Source organism: Schistocerca americana, chromosome 2 (genome assembly GCF_021461395.2).
Source record: "Schistocerca americana isolate TAMUIC-IGC-003095 chromosome 2, iqSchAmer2.1, whole genome shotgun sequence".
Taxonomy (NCBI): Eukaryota; Metazoa; Arthropoda; class Insecta; order Orthoptera; family Acrididae; genus Schistocerca; species Schistocerca americana.
Window position 1 is genome coordinate 539643449 of NC_060120.1, and position 17936 is coordinate 539661384.

Here is a 17936-nt window from a genome sequence, read left to right on the forward strand (position 1 = left end):
AGGTGCTGTAGCTACGTCACAGCTAGTAGCGTAACGATAAGCGTCGCGCCCTATTGATAAGACGTCGCGTGTTGAATTACATTCGCTACTACATTTTTTTTTAAATGCAATTCTGCTGTCTGCTGAAGTTAACAATTTAATGGAACTTTGAACATAATTCTCTTCACTTCTCAACCCAAAATAGTCGCATGTGGAAAAAAGGCTAACTTCTGCGTCATTTTGTTCTTTTCAGGTTTAATAGACGGCCAGGCAGCAGATGCGTCTCGAAGCTTTTGTATTATGTATGGGGAGAGTGCATCGTGCCAGAATAGTCTGAAAAGTATTTTCTACATTAGCTGTCGTCTGGTAGTGGCATTTTATTCTTCTTCAAACCTTGTTTGACATCTTTAACTCAGAACAAGTTTTCTACATGCATGTAATCAATAAACTGCATGTGCATTGTCAGACTGTTATAGATAACATCAGAGAATTCGCATATATTGTTGATGATCAATTTCTCTCTCATGTTTAGTATTGTTTTAACAACACTAAAAGAAACCTTACGAAAACTGTGCACTGTATTGTAAGAAATGAAATAAAACTACCATCGATAACCTTACGACGAAATTCTGTTTTAATAAAACTGAGTATCTGTACACAAGCGTGCCTCTATCGGCACGAATTAGTAAAACACTACTCACTTAGATTTCGATTGGGTCTGTGTTTAAATGGTACTCTGTGTCATACTCAACAGGTATGCAAACGTGGCATTTCATAAATAAAGTTACGTATTCCTAGAAACCCAAAATTTGCTTGTCAGCAGGGGAAAGAGGCGTTACCTGTTGTGCAGCATTGTAAGTTTTTCACCATTGCACTATGAGCTGAAAGTATTTTCTTACGATTTGCTTATCGATGTTTGATCTGACTGCTTGCAGCTCTTACACAGAAGGGATAAAAACGTTACATTCAGCGAGGCTGGAACCGCGAACCATAACAGTCGCAGTTCCATAGGTAAGCACGGCAACACAGAGCTAGCGGATAGATATGGTTTGGGCCTTCCTCTTACGAGGCCAATAGTGGCTAGAACTCGTAAAACGCTATTTACAGGACGAGATTAGTTGTAATTGCCACGTTCAATGACTTTGATGGGTTGAAAACCGTAAATTTACAATCTTCTGTTACACCTCAAGCGATAACAACTCAGGTTATTCAATGGAAATGACACGAGAAATCAAGTGAACTTTGAGGCTTAATTCCGTGCACACCAGGAAGTAACTCGTCGATCACAGAGTTGCCAAACATACCTTGCGTTGTTGCCAAATGTCAGTTACATTAACAGCAGGAAGAAGACGAACCGACGTAATCCTACAGCGGGCTGGGAAGTGACCATAGCTGGCGCCTCAAAGATGCGGCTGCTACGGCCTGGAATAGGTAATGCGTCTGATTCGCATTTCTGTAACTAGGTTTAGGGACTGGAGCTTAGCTACTAATAATACTCAGAACTGACTGCTACTAAGCATCATAAATCAGGAACTCTCACAGTTTTTTTTTATATTTCTTTCGTAACTGTACTCAAAACTAAGAAACTCATTCATGGACGTTTTCGTGAAGAGGATTTTTAGAGAAGAGGGTTTGGAGGTCTGTTGGAATGATGACAGCCGGCACGGTAGCTCAGCGTGTTCGGTCAAAGGGTTAGCTGCCCTCTGTAATAAAAAAACTGAGTTAATGGATCAACGAGGAACTGAGACGGGTGTCTTGCGACGTCCGCCCCGAGCAGAGGAAACGAACAAAATGAGATTTAAAAAAAAATATAGTTTCATATGATGATGGTCTCGGTTCGATTCCAACTTCTGCCGATGTTTTTTGATAGGGAGAGGCAGATTCTATTCTCTTCTGACTACGCCAAATGAAGAAGGTATAATCGCATTGTGGTCTGGAAATCACATTAAACGTGATATTCCATCTCCACCAAGTAGACGTTAGGTGGAACCACAATAAAGTAAGGAGTGGCGACATGTAGAAACTCTATCACCAGTAATCTTTCTTATACTAGTTATTTATTTCTAGTGACGAAACAAACCCTGTGTATGGTCACAGGACACATATTCCGTCTTTTATTTGAGCTTCTGTATGTCGATAAAATTGGTTCTGAACTGGGAATGCAACTCAGACCACCCTTAACGCGGAATCTGATCCCTTCGTGACAATACAGCTCGACTACAACTTGTTGTTTGATCAGAACTGCAGATTCCTCAACATCTCCCCATATTGCGCATCAATGGGCTGGGTTCCTGGCGCAGCACTAAACTTTTCACTATGTATTATCAAGCTCTAGCATGAGAACACCTATCTGCAGGTGGATAATAATTTTTATATTTAATGCATTTTCATTCGTTGTCAACACTAACGATATCTGACGTTTTTGACTCCCAGTGAGACACAGAACTATTTGCGAGATCACTGTAAGTTCAAGGATGTTATTCCGAGCTGCTGGTGGAGAAAAATTCGGTAAGTGTCGTCTCTTTGTGTGTAGTCAACAACGATATGTGTGGGGTTCGATTCCTAGTCAGCACTGAACTCTTTGTCATATTAATTCTAGTTCAAACATGCTCACATGTCGCTGCTGGTGTAACAAACCCATACTTAATGTTCCTTTCCTCTAGAATATAACAGCGATATGTACCGGGTTGGAGTCCGGGGAAGGAAAAATTAATATTTCGTCTCGTCATTTCAGTTAATACATCTAGTTACTGCCGCGAAAATCCGATATGTCAAAGTTGATTGTGCTTCGATAACAATCAGATTAGGTTCTGGGTTCGAACCCCTGTCCAACACAAAGCTTTACCTCACTGCATTTCATGTAAGTTACTTGTGAAGAAGCAGTATTTAACATCTCTCGTAGTTCGTTAACGGGGACAATAGATGCTGGGTAGGAATTCGCGACCGTTAAAAATGTTTACGTTATGTAATTTAAAGTTGATATTTGTTAACTGACACCGTCTAAAATCGAGGTATATCACTCTCTTTATGCCTAGTCAGGAATGACCGTTAATTTCCGTCAGTCACGAAATCTTAGTTTGCATGACCTGGGTTTGAATCCATATGCAGAACGAGTCGGTTCGTCGTGTCATTTGAAGTTCATACATATTCTCAACTAGCTGCTCGTGAATAACGTAAATTTTTAATGACATTTCGTGTTAAATAACAGGTATGGTATGTTACTTTGAAGAGGAAATCATGAATACGACGAACTTACTACGTGCATTACCTATCTGACTTAATAATGAGAGTGCTAATATTTCAGCTATGTCAATTATTGCAATAAATGCGAGCTTACAAGCCTTAAGGACAGTCTTATCTGTGATGAGGTGTTGCCTGATATTTTTAGTATCGTGGTATTACTTTTCATCCTGAGTTATTGCGATACAGAGCAGTGTTTTCTAGTGGTGACTTGTTGAAACCATTTTCAATAGTCACACGACTGTATCAAAGAGCGATTAGAAGACCTGCTAGACAGCTGCGTTATGTGGGTTGCATGGGAATCAGGCGAAATGCAATCCAGGTCGTTCGGATACTTTTGAGCATGACTGTACTTCGTTAACAATCCGATTAGGTGCTGGGTTCGCATCCCTGTCACAAGCTTTATATGATGGCATTTCAATTTTAAACATGAGCATACCTTGTTCCTTATGAATGACACCATATTAAACGTCGTTGGGGGTAGTTCCCAGACGGTAACCGCTATGACAGGATTCCCAGTTCAGTACAAACATTTTCATCATTTATTTTCAGGATCTGAATTGATAACTGATACTGGTGCAAACGTCTATACTTCACGTCTCTTTATGCCTAGTGATCCGGTCTGAATAAGGCACAAACAAAGCTTAGCTTAGTTAGCAATGGCTATAGGTGCTGGGTTTGAATCCAGGTCCAGAACGACGACGTTGGTCATGTCATTTAAAGTTTAAATTTGTGTACACGTAGCTGTTGATGTGTTACGAGAACAATGATATTACTGGTGATTCGCTGTTAATATTAGTATTTCCTTAGAGTGCTTGTTGCCGTTAATCGCCTTTTTCTACTGGTTCGTCCAATATCCAGTTTCCAGAGCCACTCGCCGTTGAGCGACCTTCAGCGCGTGGATGAAAAACCTTTTAGAGAGCGAAAAACTTTTTTCCAATTGCCGTACAGCGTTGTAACTCCATATATTGTCTCAAGTATTTAATTTTGACTAAGGATTACTGTACGATATATGTAAAATAATCCGTTTTCTCGGAACTTTTGGAATGCCACTTGCTGTAATTAAGGTTAGCTTATGAGTGTTATGGGGTGTCTCATCGCTAAGAACGTGTTTTCTAACATGTTTTGTATGACGATATTAGTTGACGCTTAGAGTGACTGCCATAAAGACCTTTGGTCTCTTAGTAGTCTCTTGCAGTACCCATTGTGTGTAGTCAAACGGCTGTACCCCACAGGGTTTTGGTGTTTAGAGCACCTGCAACACAGCTACGTTATGTTGGTTGTATTCGGCAGTGACCCACTTTTTTTGCTGTCAAGTGTACATAAATCTACCGATTTCCGATTCATTCAGATAATTCCTTAGTGGTGCGTCGTTTCTTTTTGTCTTAGAGTGTATGAAGAAACTGTAGGATCGTAACTGAATTACACACAAAAAACATTAGCAACGTTATTATACTGCCCAACACAATTGTATTTAAATGACTTTGGACTTTTATGCCTTTTTAAATTACATCCTGTACGTACCGGGCAGTATAAGTCACTTAACTACTGCACGTTTCCATTCTTGGTCAAATTTTAGCTAAGTAATTAAGTAGTATCCCCCTCATTTAAAAATCACCAAAACTTTCTGCAGTGAAATTTATTTTAAAGAGTGATGACAGAACTTGTTTCCTTTTAATAGGTGACAACCTGAGCCTTTGCGTCATTTGTGCATTCATTGTAAGCGTGAAAAGTGCACTTTATGATCAAAGAATTGTCTTCAGAACAATGCGCATTTGCTTTACAGATGTATTGGAAATTCGATCGAAAGTATGAAGCTGTTAGACGGTCTTTCGTTGAAAAGTTCTGCTTACACGGCCACCCTACAGGCAAGCTATCTCTAATTAAATCGACGGTTCGAGATGACATATTGTATAGTTGACTTAGGACACAGTGGACACCCAAAATTAGTAACTACTGAAGAAAATCTGCAGCTCGTTGCACAGGCGTTCGTGGAATCACACAAGAAATCCGGAAGAAGAGATTTTAAGGGACTACATAATTTTCCGACAGATGTTTAAGGAGAATGTCAAAAACATTACATCTAACACTTTTAAACCTGCATTACTGCGCTCTGTAAACGAGGATGATCCTAATCGAAGACGTGAATACTGCGAATGATACGTGATCCGCAGAGGAACTGGTCCTAACTTTTACAAAACCAGCCTGTGGTGATGAAGCAAGTTTTAGTTCGAGTGGAAGAGTTAGCAAATACAACTGTGTGTATTGGTCTTCTGTAAATTGATTAGTTAATGAGGCAGATTTACGGTTTGGGCTGATATATGCAGCAAAAGAGTGATTGGCGCTCTTATTTTTTAGATGTGACCTTGTCTACGGAAAGGTACCTTGATGTGTTAAGAGAAACGACCTCATTTGGCAGCAAGACGGTGCTCCAGCACACTACGAATTACAGTCCGTGCACTTTTTGATGACAGTCTTCAAGAGTAAACGGAAAGCCAGAGTAAAATCCATTGGCCTCGTAGATCACCGGACCTCATGCCGTGTGATTGTTAAATGTGGGATTCAGTTAAATGTAGAATTCAGTAGGACAAATTCCCTTGTATAAATCATTAAAGCTATAAAACACTATACTGCATTTTCGGCTAACTACCTTTTGCCACATCCTGTATTTTTATGTACTGAATGTTCGTATTAAGAGAGGTAATTTAATTCAGATAATGACAGAATTACTGCACATAAAGTTACATTTTACATGGACATGACACTGATTTAGCTGGAGCTAATCGTTATTATACAAACTTTTGAAAGAAATTATATAGTGATTCTGTATGACTTAAACCGTGGCTGGCATTGCTATGCTCTTTGTCAAATGGTGTTTTCGTCATAACTAGTTAGTTATGTCTACTAATTTCGCTGGAACGATACTGACTGATCAAATTATAGTGAAACCGCTGTGTCGACTGTAAATCTGAGAAAATAATACCCCTTTCTTATCGTATGGCGTTAAAAACCACATAATATATACACATAATGAATGTACCGGTTAATGTTGAAATTTGACGACTAGACCCCAGTATTCTGTGTCACATCGTGGAAATCCTTCTGACCACATCTGAAAGCGTGGAGCGGGCAGTTCTTCACAGCACGACCTATTATCTATTCCTTCGCAAGTAACACAATAGTCCCTCTTCTTCAGGATGAGGCCACATTACGCTCTTCCCCTCCTGATTTTGTGAAGTTTCGGCCACTCTGATGGGGAAGATCAACCGTCATCGTTGAACTGAATCAGATGGGCGTTCTGCAGTATATGTTCATACCACCGTTATTTCCGCTTCTGCTGACATCGAAAACGTCTGTGACCCAAAGGCCGATCCTGGGTGCAACATATATTTGCAGATACATATTTGGGGATGTAGATTTGGTGAATAATACAGTGTACTACTTAGAAATGATGTCTTACGTGATATTCATATCGGGTTTCCAGCCGGAACATAGTGTCGTTTTGACATAGTATTTCGGCTCTGCACCTGGCCGCCATCTTCAGATGAACAAGCCGCCGCACTAACTTGTCAGAATTGAAATCAAACAGCAACATCGACTCCTTTATAAACAGCCTGTAGGTCCACCGCGTTTGCGCAAACGTAACTGCCCTGTAGCGCAAGGCGCACCGGTGGTGAAAATTTGTGGAACGAGAAATTGATATCAAACTCTGTTGAGACCTTCTGATTTCCGAAACAAAGACCGTTGTTTTTTAATGTCAAACAAAACAGGGTTCCAACTCTTACTTATAATATTGTCAGATAACCGGATTTCAATATTTTCTTTCACTACACAGTACCATTAAACGCGACGCAGGGGCAACCACTTGTACCTCATCGTACAACATTTTCCTCACATCCGAATTATCCGCCGGCCGCTGTAGCCACGCGGTTCTAGGCGCTTCAGTCCGGAGCCGCGCGACTGCTACGGTCGCAGGTTCCAATCCTGCCTCGGGCATAGAGGTGTGTGATGTTCTTAGGTTAGTTAGGTTTAAGTAGTTCTAAGTTCTAGGGGACTGATGACCTCAGATGTTAAATCCTATAGTGCTCAAAGCCATTTGAACCGAATTATCCTTCAGCACAGCAGCGCTCTAGTCTTAGCGGACGGAATACACTTTCAATATCAAATCTCCTTCAAATTCTTCGTATTTTTGAACATACAGTTCCAGCGAAAAGTAGGAACGCCACCGATTTGATTGTTTCTTCTGTTGGTCCTCGCGATGGTCCAATCTGTAGAGCACGACGGATCTGATTGTCCGTGTAACCTTTCTGTTTTAACACTGCGGTTAGATGATCCAGTTCTTGTGTCAAACTATCTGCATCTGAGATGGCACAAGCTCTTTGTACTAGTGTACTGAGGGCCCCTTTGCATTAGTACGATGGATGACAACTTGATGCGTGAAGATATCCGTCCGTATGTGTGACCTTACGATAAACACTGTGTCCAAATGTCCCATCATCCCTCCTGTAGACCAAAACATCTAAAAACGGAAGTTTTCCATCCTTTTCAACTTCCATCGTTAATATAATACTGGGAAGCAGGCAGTTAAAATGATCTGGGAAAAGATCCAGAGCATCCCTTCCATGTGGCCATACCCCAAACGTATCGTCGACGTATATCCAAAAACAAGTTGCTTTTAAGAACGCCGTCTTCAGTGCCGTGTCCTCAAAATCTTCCATAAACATACTGGTGACTGTGGGGGATAATGCACTTTCCATAGCTACTGCATCAGTTTGTTCAAAATATTTGTCATTAAATAAAAAATACATCGACGTCAGCACATGGCGACAAAGCATAGTTGTTTCTTCGTCCAATTTTTGACCAATTACCTGTGAAGAATCTTAAAGGGGAACTCTGTTAAAAGTGACACAATATCAAAACTAACGTGCAAATCCGTGGGACAGAGACACAAAGTTTTCAAACGTTGAATAAAAACCAGAGAATTGGAAATATGATGTACGCGTTTTGCGACACAGGGACTGAGGATGGATGTTAAATACTTGGTCAAGTTGCAAGTAGGAGCACCCAAATTGCTAACAATGGTCCGAAGAGGAACCTCTTGCTTGTATGCCGTAGGCAAACCATATAACGGAGCCACAAGTCTTACGTGACTTCATCTTCTTAAGAACTTGCACCTTGGGAAATTTTCTTCTGAGGTCCAGAGTAGCAATATAGGATCGAACAGGCAATCACTGAATAAGAATAAATATGATGATGCCAGTAATGGACGTAATGGCATCATTTGGACATACGTATGTCTTAGTTGTACGTGCGCTATTTTCCCATGCAAGGGCACAATGTGCAGTACCTGAAATTATAGTATTGTGTAGCTCATCTTCATTTGCTGCCCACCTGTTTCTCCCTGTTCAGTGAAGCCGATTTACTCTTGAACCAAGCCTGTTTGACAGGTTCGTGCAGTGCTGGTTAAATGACAGTGTCCGATCGAGGGTGACACATAGAGAGGCTCGAAATTAGGGGCACAGTTATGGAAAACTTCGTCCCTGTCTAATAACACATGTAAAAACAGCCTTTGAGTATTTTTATGGGAATGTACTCTGTGTTAATTGTGTTTGATTGGAGACTCCATTTGTAAAACTTCAGTATGGTGTGGTCACTTCTTGACAGGCTGATTAAAAACGGTAACCCTTTCTGGAAGTTTGTCTCCAAATCTGAGTGGTCAGTGCTACTGGCTGCCATGTGGAGGACCCAGGTTCGATTAGCAGCGCTTGAGAGATTGTAGGGCACCCTCACTTCTGATTCAGTGTCATGCCGCTTAATGTTCTTAGGGAAGATGATCCTTATTACGATCTGACTTCATACATCTTGATGAAATGGTTGGCAGTAGTTAACACTCTTGCTTGTATGCTCTAGTGAAGAAATAGCAGTAAGCTTTACCTGCGTTCAAAGGAATAGGGTGCCGATTTAAACGACTGCAGTAAAAGCATACATCGACTGAGGGCCGATGAGAGCGTTTTTCCTGCAGAAACGTTTCCGGACTCCCGAGATCTGCGGTCTCACTGGGCAGAAACGTTGGATGGCGCCAGTCGGTCGGGGGCCACATTCAGGTAGGCTGACTAGCGCCGAGGTGACGCCACTGCAATGGGCAAAGCATTGAAGACTGTTAATATAGCAGAGAACTTTTAACAATGCAGCGCATCAGCAATCGTGAATAATTTAATGATTATAAAGAATCTGCCTCGATTGCAAATTGAAACCAGATGTTGACCTAGGTTTTGGTGCGGATAACCACGCCTCCTTCGGAACACACTAAAACTACAAAGGTAAACAGTTTACCTGAGAACCCACGGCCCACCGAACGTTGGCTGGGGTGAGGAAGCACGCTTCTGACGTTTGAGCTAAGAAGAGCTATTAATATGGTGCACATGAACCTTTTGTTTTACATTTTATACGATTCTTTTGCCCTTTCGGACGTTCTGTATAAATGTTGGACCATGCCTCTTTAGGCAGTTTGTAGCTTTAGTGTGTTCCGAAGAAGGCGTGGTTATCCACGCCGAAACCTAGGTTAACATCCGGTTTCAATTTGCAATCGAGGCAGATTCTTTATAATTATTACATAAAGCAGATGGTGGGCCCTTGTTAGGCAGGAGACGACTGTGAGCTTTCTGCGAATTTCCATGGGACAGGTCACTGGCGCCCACGCGTCCAGACTCTATTACAAAAGATATTTGTGAAAGCATGAGGCTTTTAGCGAGTTTATGGCCGTTCTTTGGAAACTTCGAAATGGATGGTACAGGGGAGATAACAATCTTTTTATGGAGAACTATGGTTCCATCATGCTCATGTTGTTAGCAAAAGACACAGTGTAAACATGTGGGAAAGAGGCTGTGAAGCTGAATATTTTTTTCTTTACTCCCAATTAACTTTGTAGTCTCTGATTGGTCAAATCTGTGTATACAGAGCAAGGGGCAGCCTCCCATCTTCGAATGCGGCGCTCCAGCTCGTGATTGGCTTGTGATAAAGTGGGAGTAGTCTAAGATGTAAATGCGCTTTGCTACTGGGCTGGCGAGGAAAGCGGAGAGAAAGAGAAGAAGTCTCTCTTGTACTGGCGCTTCGCTAGTAAAGAACTGCAGGTCTCTACCTAAATGGTGAGACTTGTGTACTTTGCCAGTGTACCATTTAGAGCCTGTGCCAACCACCTTCTGAACCATCAGAGGTACTGCTTCTAGCATCATGCACACAACGAGTGATGTGTGGGTGTACTTATTTGTCTTGAGTCGGCTGTCTAAACATTTGACATATTTCGTCACGCATAGCCGTGGGACGGAGTCAAATTGGTTTGGCAGACCAGAAAATGGGGCCACCTGCACACTGGAATCCACCGGGGTTTGAGAGGCTCATAGGGAAGTACCCGCGTTCCAAATTAGCCGAACGCGAGACCACGTACTTGTATTTTTTGGGCGCGCACCATTAATAACAGATTGCTACTGTCCATGACTTCAGTCTCCGAAGGCATCGTGGTGTGCCACCCTGATCAGCAGAAGGGTAAAGTATTCATTGCTGTGGTATAGGGCTCCACTATATGTTTCTCAGCACCCTGTTCTTTCGAACCTTTTTCTCTTTTTGGAATAGTAGAGTGTAGATGCTTGATGGTGGCATAGTTTTTGTGCCATACCCCGGATTCACGTGTATAAAGTCAGATAAAGTGTTCTGGTTAGTGTCGTGTGTAGATTTCCCGCTGACCACTTTGTCCACCTTAGACCCCATATTAGTGAAAGCGTTTGTCACATGAAAATGTTCGTTTGAAGTTTCTATAGCCATTTTTTTGTCTTGTGGTGTTAAGAATGAATAAAGCTATTGTTATTTATATCACAACTCCTCCCTATGTTCTGATTAACATTACCTTCGCCATATTTATTAAAGTCTTGATTAGAAAAGAAAGTAGCAAGCTTGCACACTGCCAGAGATATTTCCTTGGTGTTCGACTCAGCCTCGTGACATCATTTGAGGAGCTACTTGACTGAATAGTAGCTGCTGCAGGTCACGAAAACTGACAACGGCTGGGAGAGCAGTGTGCTTTCCACACGCTCGCTCCCACTCCCCAACCCCGCATCCAGAGATGCCACTGCCACAGTAGTTGGTCGTTATCGATGGCCTCGCCGCTGCCTGTGGACGGAGTTTTACTCTACATCTACATCTACATCTACATTGATACTCCGCAAGCCACCCAACGGTGTGTGGCGGAGGGCACTTTACGTGCCACTGTCATTACCTCCCTTTCCTGTTCCAGTCGCGTATGGTTCGCGGGAAGAACGACTGTCTGAAAGCCTCCGTGCGCGCTCTAATCTCTCTAATTTTACATTCGTGATCTCCTCGGGAAGTATAAGTAGGGGGAAGCAATATATTCGATACCTCATCCAGAAACGCACCCTCTCGAAACCTGGCGAGCAAGCTACACCGCGATGCAGAGCGCCTCTCTTGCAGAGTCTGCCACTAAAGCAGTTGTGGTCAAACTTTTCTGCCCAACAACCAATACCGACATTGTGGGGTGGTACCTCGGACAGCATACGTACTGATATTGCTATTAATTGGTAACCTACATAAATTAGTTTGTAATGAACCTCCAATAGATTAGTAGTATCGGCGCGATAAGTTGGCCGCCTCCCCCCCCCCCCCCCCAACCCCCCCACCCCCACCATCAACTACTGATTGTTAAAAGTCCTGTCGACTGTTTTCTGTTCCACACTGCTGCCACCCTCAACGATCCAAAACTTTTGTCGCTGTAATTACCTGACTAAGTGCTGCTGCGTTATCTCTGTGATTGGATGATTATTCGATTAATAATAGTAATCGCGCATATATTTAAATGCATTATGCAGTATGAGACACGCTCACAAATGTTTTTAATTTCATTTTTCTTCTATAATCTCTGTCGTATTACAGTATTCTTAATTTAATTTCATATTCGGCACTACAAATACGAATCGCACTTGAAGATGAGCCATGCCGGCTTTGCAGCTATCGATATTCGTTCAGAGATGGTAACTTTTCGGCGCTTGTGGGTCGGTCGCGAGGTGGCGCGGCGGGGAGCGGATCGACGGGCGAGCGCGAGACGTTTTGTGGAGGTGGGGGGGAGACGGTGCGATTGTCCAAGGAGGGAAGGTACCACGGTCAGTGAAGGGTGTTTTGAAAAGGATTTTACAGGCGACAGTTGTAACGGCTGTGTCTTGAGATGGTCTGCGCAGCCAAGCAGTTGGTGGTCGTTAACCGATTACATTTCATTGGGAGATTGTACTAGTGACCTACTTCTGTGATGTTACTGGACGATTATTTCGCTGACCTGATAAGGTGAGAGAGAGGAGTTTGTGGAGAGAGATTTTGGGGAGAAGAGGAGTTTGTGGCACAACGTGACAAGAAGAAGGGATCGGTTCGTAGGACATGTTCTGAGGCATCAAGGGATCACAAATTTAGCATTGGAGGGCAGCGTGAAGGGTAAAAGTCGTAGAGGGAGACCAAGAGATGAATACACTAAGCAGATTCAGAAGGATGTAGGTTGCAGTAAGTACTGGGAGATGAAGAAGCTTACACAGGATGGAGTAGCATGGAGAGCTGCATCAAACCAGTCTCAGGACTGAAGACCACAACAACAACAAACGATAAGGTGAAATCATTCTATTCATGTCTTTCACTGGTCATGCACTTTCTGCCTTCCGTATTGCAAGTGTACCTCACCTGAAAAACTATTTGCGAGCGCTCAGTTATGAAAATCTGTTAGTAATTCATGTTGTGGTCGGACGCTACGCAATTTGTTGCATCATTCCGATGGAACTGATGCTGCTTGGTGTGTAGTAGCGTCGGCATGCTGCCTTATCATCCAAGCCGTGGGGCTTATTGTGTATAATGTTTTAAAACGGAGTGTTTAGTTTGTTCCAGACAATATTGTGGATCTTGAATTGTATGATGTACCAAAGTACGCTAACTCCGTGGGATACTTGTGCCGAGGTTTGAATGTAGGCATCCACCAAGGGATCGATTATCGTAAGGATAAAATATCATTTGGTGTTTTTGGGGGGTATCACGTGTGGAAGTGAGCTCAATCGGTTACTTAAAATATCTCACCCTTGAGTCTTGTTTAGTTGTTACTTGTAAGCTAAATTTAGCAGTCGCAATTTGTTTTAACTCTTGCTATATTGCTACTAAGCCTTTTTATTTAAAGCTGTTTTAAGTTATTGACTTTGGTTTAATTAGCATGAGACATTTGGTTGTATCTTGTTCTTGCTTGACAATATGTTCTACATCTGTGCCTAGGTGGTGGGTTAGGCTTCACCTTCGGGTTCTCGCTTGTTCTTGCATCTGGCGGAATTGAATGTTCCGTTAAGGCACAGGTGCATCCAATGACAGCCCTCTGAGTTAACCGTTCGGGGGGAGGGGCAGCCGGGGAGTGACGTCGGACGTACCTACTGTACTTCGCGCCCTCGGTCGGGCCCGAGCGGCACAACCAGGTGTGGTCCGTGTTGGCCGCTCCGCAGGACGTTCATGTCCGCACTTGGCCGATGCCGTGATCTGGGAACTGCTTGGAAGAGAAATATCTGATGTATATTATTGCCTGTCTACTTGGGAGTCCGTATGTAAGGTCACTGTTTCTTTTAAACGAATATATTTGGGCAAGTTTTTAAATCTGTCTCTAAGTGAATTTACGACAGCCTTTTCGGTGTGCAGTGTTTCCTATTTTCTGTAAAAAAAGTGTTACGTTTCTCATTTGAAAAGTTGTTACACATTCATTGGTAAATAAGGCCAGCTGATAGGCTTCATGTATAAACGTTCTCTCACAGGGAGTCTATTATTATATACTTTATTTCTTGACTATTTTGTTAGTACAAATATAGTTATTCACAGTTGATGTGTAACGCTACCCTTTTTTTAAAAAAACGAATACATTTGGGCAAGGTTTTAAAACTATCTGTAAGTGAACTTACGGTAGCCCTTCAGGCGTTCGGTGTATTCTATTTTTTATAAAAGAGGTATTATCTTTCTCATTTGAAAAGTTCTTATACTTTTTTTGGTATCTAAAGCCAACTGGTGGGCTTCATGTACAACTGTTCTCTCACTTAAAGTTTATGATAATTGTTATTTCTGTTGATTGACTTCAATAAATATTGTGAACAATAAAAGGTGAATGCTCCTTTGCCCTAAGGTCCAGTCCTTCCACTTAGTCCTTTGGGCGTTTTATGATACGCCGAGGTAATACCGGTATCTGCATAATGCGAATTCACGAATCTATGTTACTGCCGTTTGAAATTTATACAACAGCAGCTGATGGGCACGAGACATACGCCCATGTGTTGTCAGCACTGGGAGACTAACAATACAACATTCTTCCCCTCGCATCCTGGAACCTTGCAGTGGCTCCCCTACTTATCCCTCTGCCCCTGAGGTAGGAGGCCGGTTTTAATCAGCTCACTGCCGAATTACCACCAACATCAATTAAAATTGGGCACATTTTAATTATTACCTCCTCTGTACGAATTTTTATTTATTATTTTGAGGAGAAAAACTACACTCGTAAGAAGCTCTTTACATCAGATTATGTTTTTGGATGTGGTTGTTGCAGGATGCATATTATGATACGGCTGAGAACCGTGGGCTGCATAAATACTTGATTCGGGCCGCATTGACGATCACCGGTCTAGAGTATTTCTGAAAGCTACAACAGACTAAAGTAAGTAGCACAGCAAAAGTCTACATTCACTCCTGGAATCTATATTCGTATTTTTTTCCTATTTGTAATTAATTGCGGAGACCACACAATTTATATCATGTTTGGTTTGTACAAATTGCGATTAGGCACTTGCCCAGCTTATTGTGTCGATGTGCTGACAAAGATGGCTCCACAATATTACGCAGCCAGCTAATGCACCAACGTGGCCCACATCGGCATGCTTCCAAGAATCGGAACGCTTGACAGACCTGGATTAACTCCTACCTGCCAACACATCTTCCACAGGCCGTTGGCGGCAGTAGTGAATGTTATGCAGATCTCCAGCTCCTGACCCGAGCACCATCTAAAGAAGCCCGAGCACATCTAACTGCGATGCGGTTTCCTGCCTCATTCTTTAAAAGGCCCCCGTTCGAAGGAGATGCTGCCTTGCAAGTTTAATGTACTATCAAACAGATGACAAGCCTGTCGTCCCCTAACTTCGGATTATCCAACGTTTAAATAAGAGAAATTCATTCACCTATCACTGTAATTTAGTGCTTCACATAATCAAATATACTCCGAAAATTGAATCATTGATATGCAGTAATAAATTAGTATTTACTATCAAAAACAGTCTTGATCACAATTTATTTATTACGGTGACCGGTTTCGACCACTACTGTGGTCATCTTCAGACCAATGAGTAATAACCTCCTCCTGGTGGTAAATCAGAAGGAGGTTCTTACTCACTGGTCTGAAGATGACCAATAAATTGTGATCAAGACTGTTTTTTATAGTAAATATTTGTAACACATTGATCACTGATCACTCCCACAATGTATTCAAAAGTAATAAATTAGTAATTTTCAGCATCATCTAGTATCCACTTATTTTTTTTTTTTAGACAGCAGTCATCTGACTGGTTTGATGGGGCCTGCAGCGAATTCCTCTCCTGTGCCAACCTCTACATATCAGAGTGACACTGGCAACCTACATCCTCAATCATTTGTTGGATGTATTTCAATCTCTGTCTTCCTCTAGAGTTTTTTACCCTTCTACAGTCCCCTCTAGTACCATGAAACTTATTCCCTGATGTCTTAACTGATGTCACCCTGTCCCTTCTTCTTGTCAGTGTATTTCACATATTCCTTACCTCTTGAATTAATTCTACGCACAGCCTCACCGTATCATTATCTTATAAGTCCACCTAATTTTCAACATTCATCTGTAGCAGCACATCTCAGGTGCTTCCTTACTTTTCTGTTCCCAGCCTCTCGGGGTAGCCGCTCGGTCTGAGGCTCCTTGCCACGGTTCCCACGGCTTCTCCAATGGAGGTTCGAGTCCTCAAAGCCTGCATTTGCATTTGGCTTGGTGTGTGTGTGTGTGTATGTGTGTGTGTGTGTGTGTGTGTGTGTATGTGTGTGTTGTCCATAGCGTAAGTTAGTTAAAGTTAGATTAAGTAGTGTGTAAGCTTAGGGACCGATGAGGAGGAGGAGGAGAGTACTGTTTCACGTTCCGTCGACAACGAGGTCATTAGAGACGGAGCACAAGCTCGGATTAGGGAAGGATGGGGAAGGAAATCGGCCGTGCCCTTTCTAAGGAACCATCCCGGCATTTGCCTGAAGCGATTTAGGGAAATCACGGAAAACATAAATCAGGATGGCCGGACGCGGGATAGGGACCGATGACCTCAGCAGTTTGGTCCCATAGCTACTTACCACAAACTTCCAATTTTCTTCTGTTTCAGTTTTCCCAGAGTCCACGTTTCATTAATATACAATGCTGTGCTCCAAACGTACATTCTCAGAAATTTCTTCATCAAAATAAGACCTATGTTTGGTACTAGTAGACTCCTTTTCGCCAGGAATCCCCGTTTTGCCAGTGCTAGTCTGTTTTTGATGTCCTCCTTACTCCGTCCGTCATTGGTTATTTTGCTGCCTAGGTAGTAGAATTCCTTCATCTACTTCGTGATCATCAGCCCTGACGTTAAGTTTTTCGCTGTTCTCATTTCAGCTACTTCTTATTACTTTGGTCTTTCTTCGATTTACTCTCAATTCACATTTTGCGCTCATTAAACAGTTTATTCCATTCAGTAGACAGTATAAATCTTCTTCACTTTCAATGAGGGTAGCTAAGTCATCAGTGAATCGTATCATTCATATCCTTTCACCTTGAATTTTAATTCCACTACTGGATCTTTCTCTTATTTCCATGATTGCTTCTTCGATGTATAGGTTGAACAATAGGGAAGAAAAACGACATCACTCTCTTACACCCTTTTTAATATGAGCGCTTCGTTCTTAGTCTGCCACTTTTATTATTCCCACTTGGCTCCTGTACAAGGTGTATGTTACCCTTCTCTCCCTAGAGCTTACATGTATTTTCTCAGGACATCGAACATCTTGCAGCATTTGACATCGTCCAACACTTTTTCCAGGTCGATGAATCCTACGAACCTGTCTTGATTTTTCTTTATCTTGCTTCCATTATCAACTGCAACGTCAGAATTGCCTCCCTAGTTCCATTACCTTTCCTACAGCCAAACTGATCGTCATCTCACACATCCTCAATTTTATTTTACATTCTTCTGTACATTCCTCTTCTCAGCACCTTGGATGCATGAGCTGTTAAGCTGATCGTGTCATAATTCTCACTCTTGTCAGCTCTTGCAGTCTTCGAGATTGTGTGGATAATATTTTTCCGAAAGTCAGGTGGCATAACGCTAGACTCTATACACCAATTCAATAATCGTTTTGTTATCACTTCCCCAACGTTTTTAGAAGTTCCTGTTGATTTTTATCCATCCCTTCTGCCTTAATTGACCTTAAGTCACCCAAAGCTCTTTTAAATTCAGACTCTAATACTGGATTACTTATCTCTTCCCTGTCGACTCCTTTTTCTTCTTTTATGGCGTCATAGGACAAGTCATCCCCCTCACAGAGGCATTCAGAGTACTCTTACCACCTATCTGCATTCTTACTGTTGCCGCCCTTACTTTTAATTTCACCGGAGGTTGTTTTGA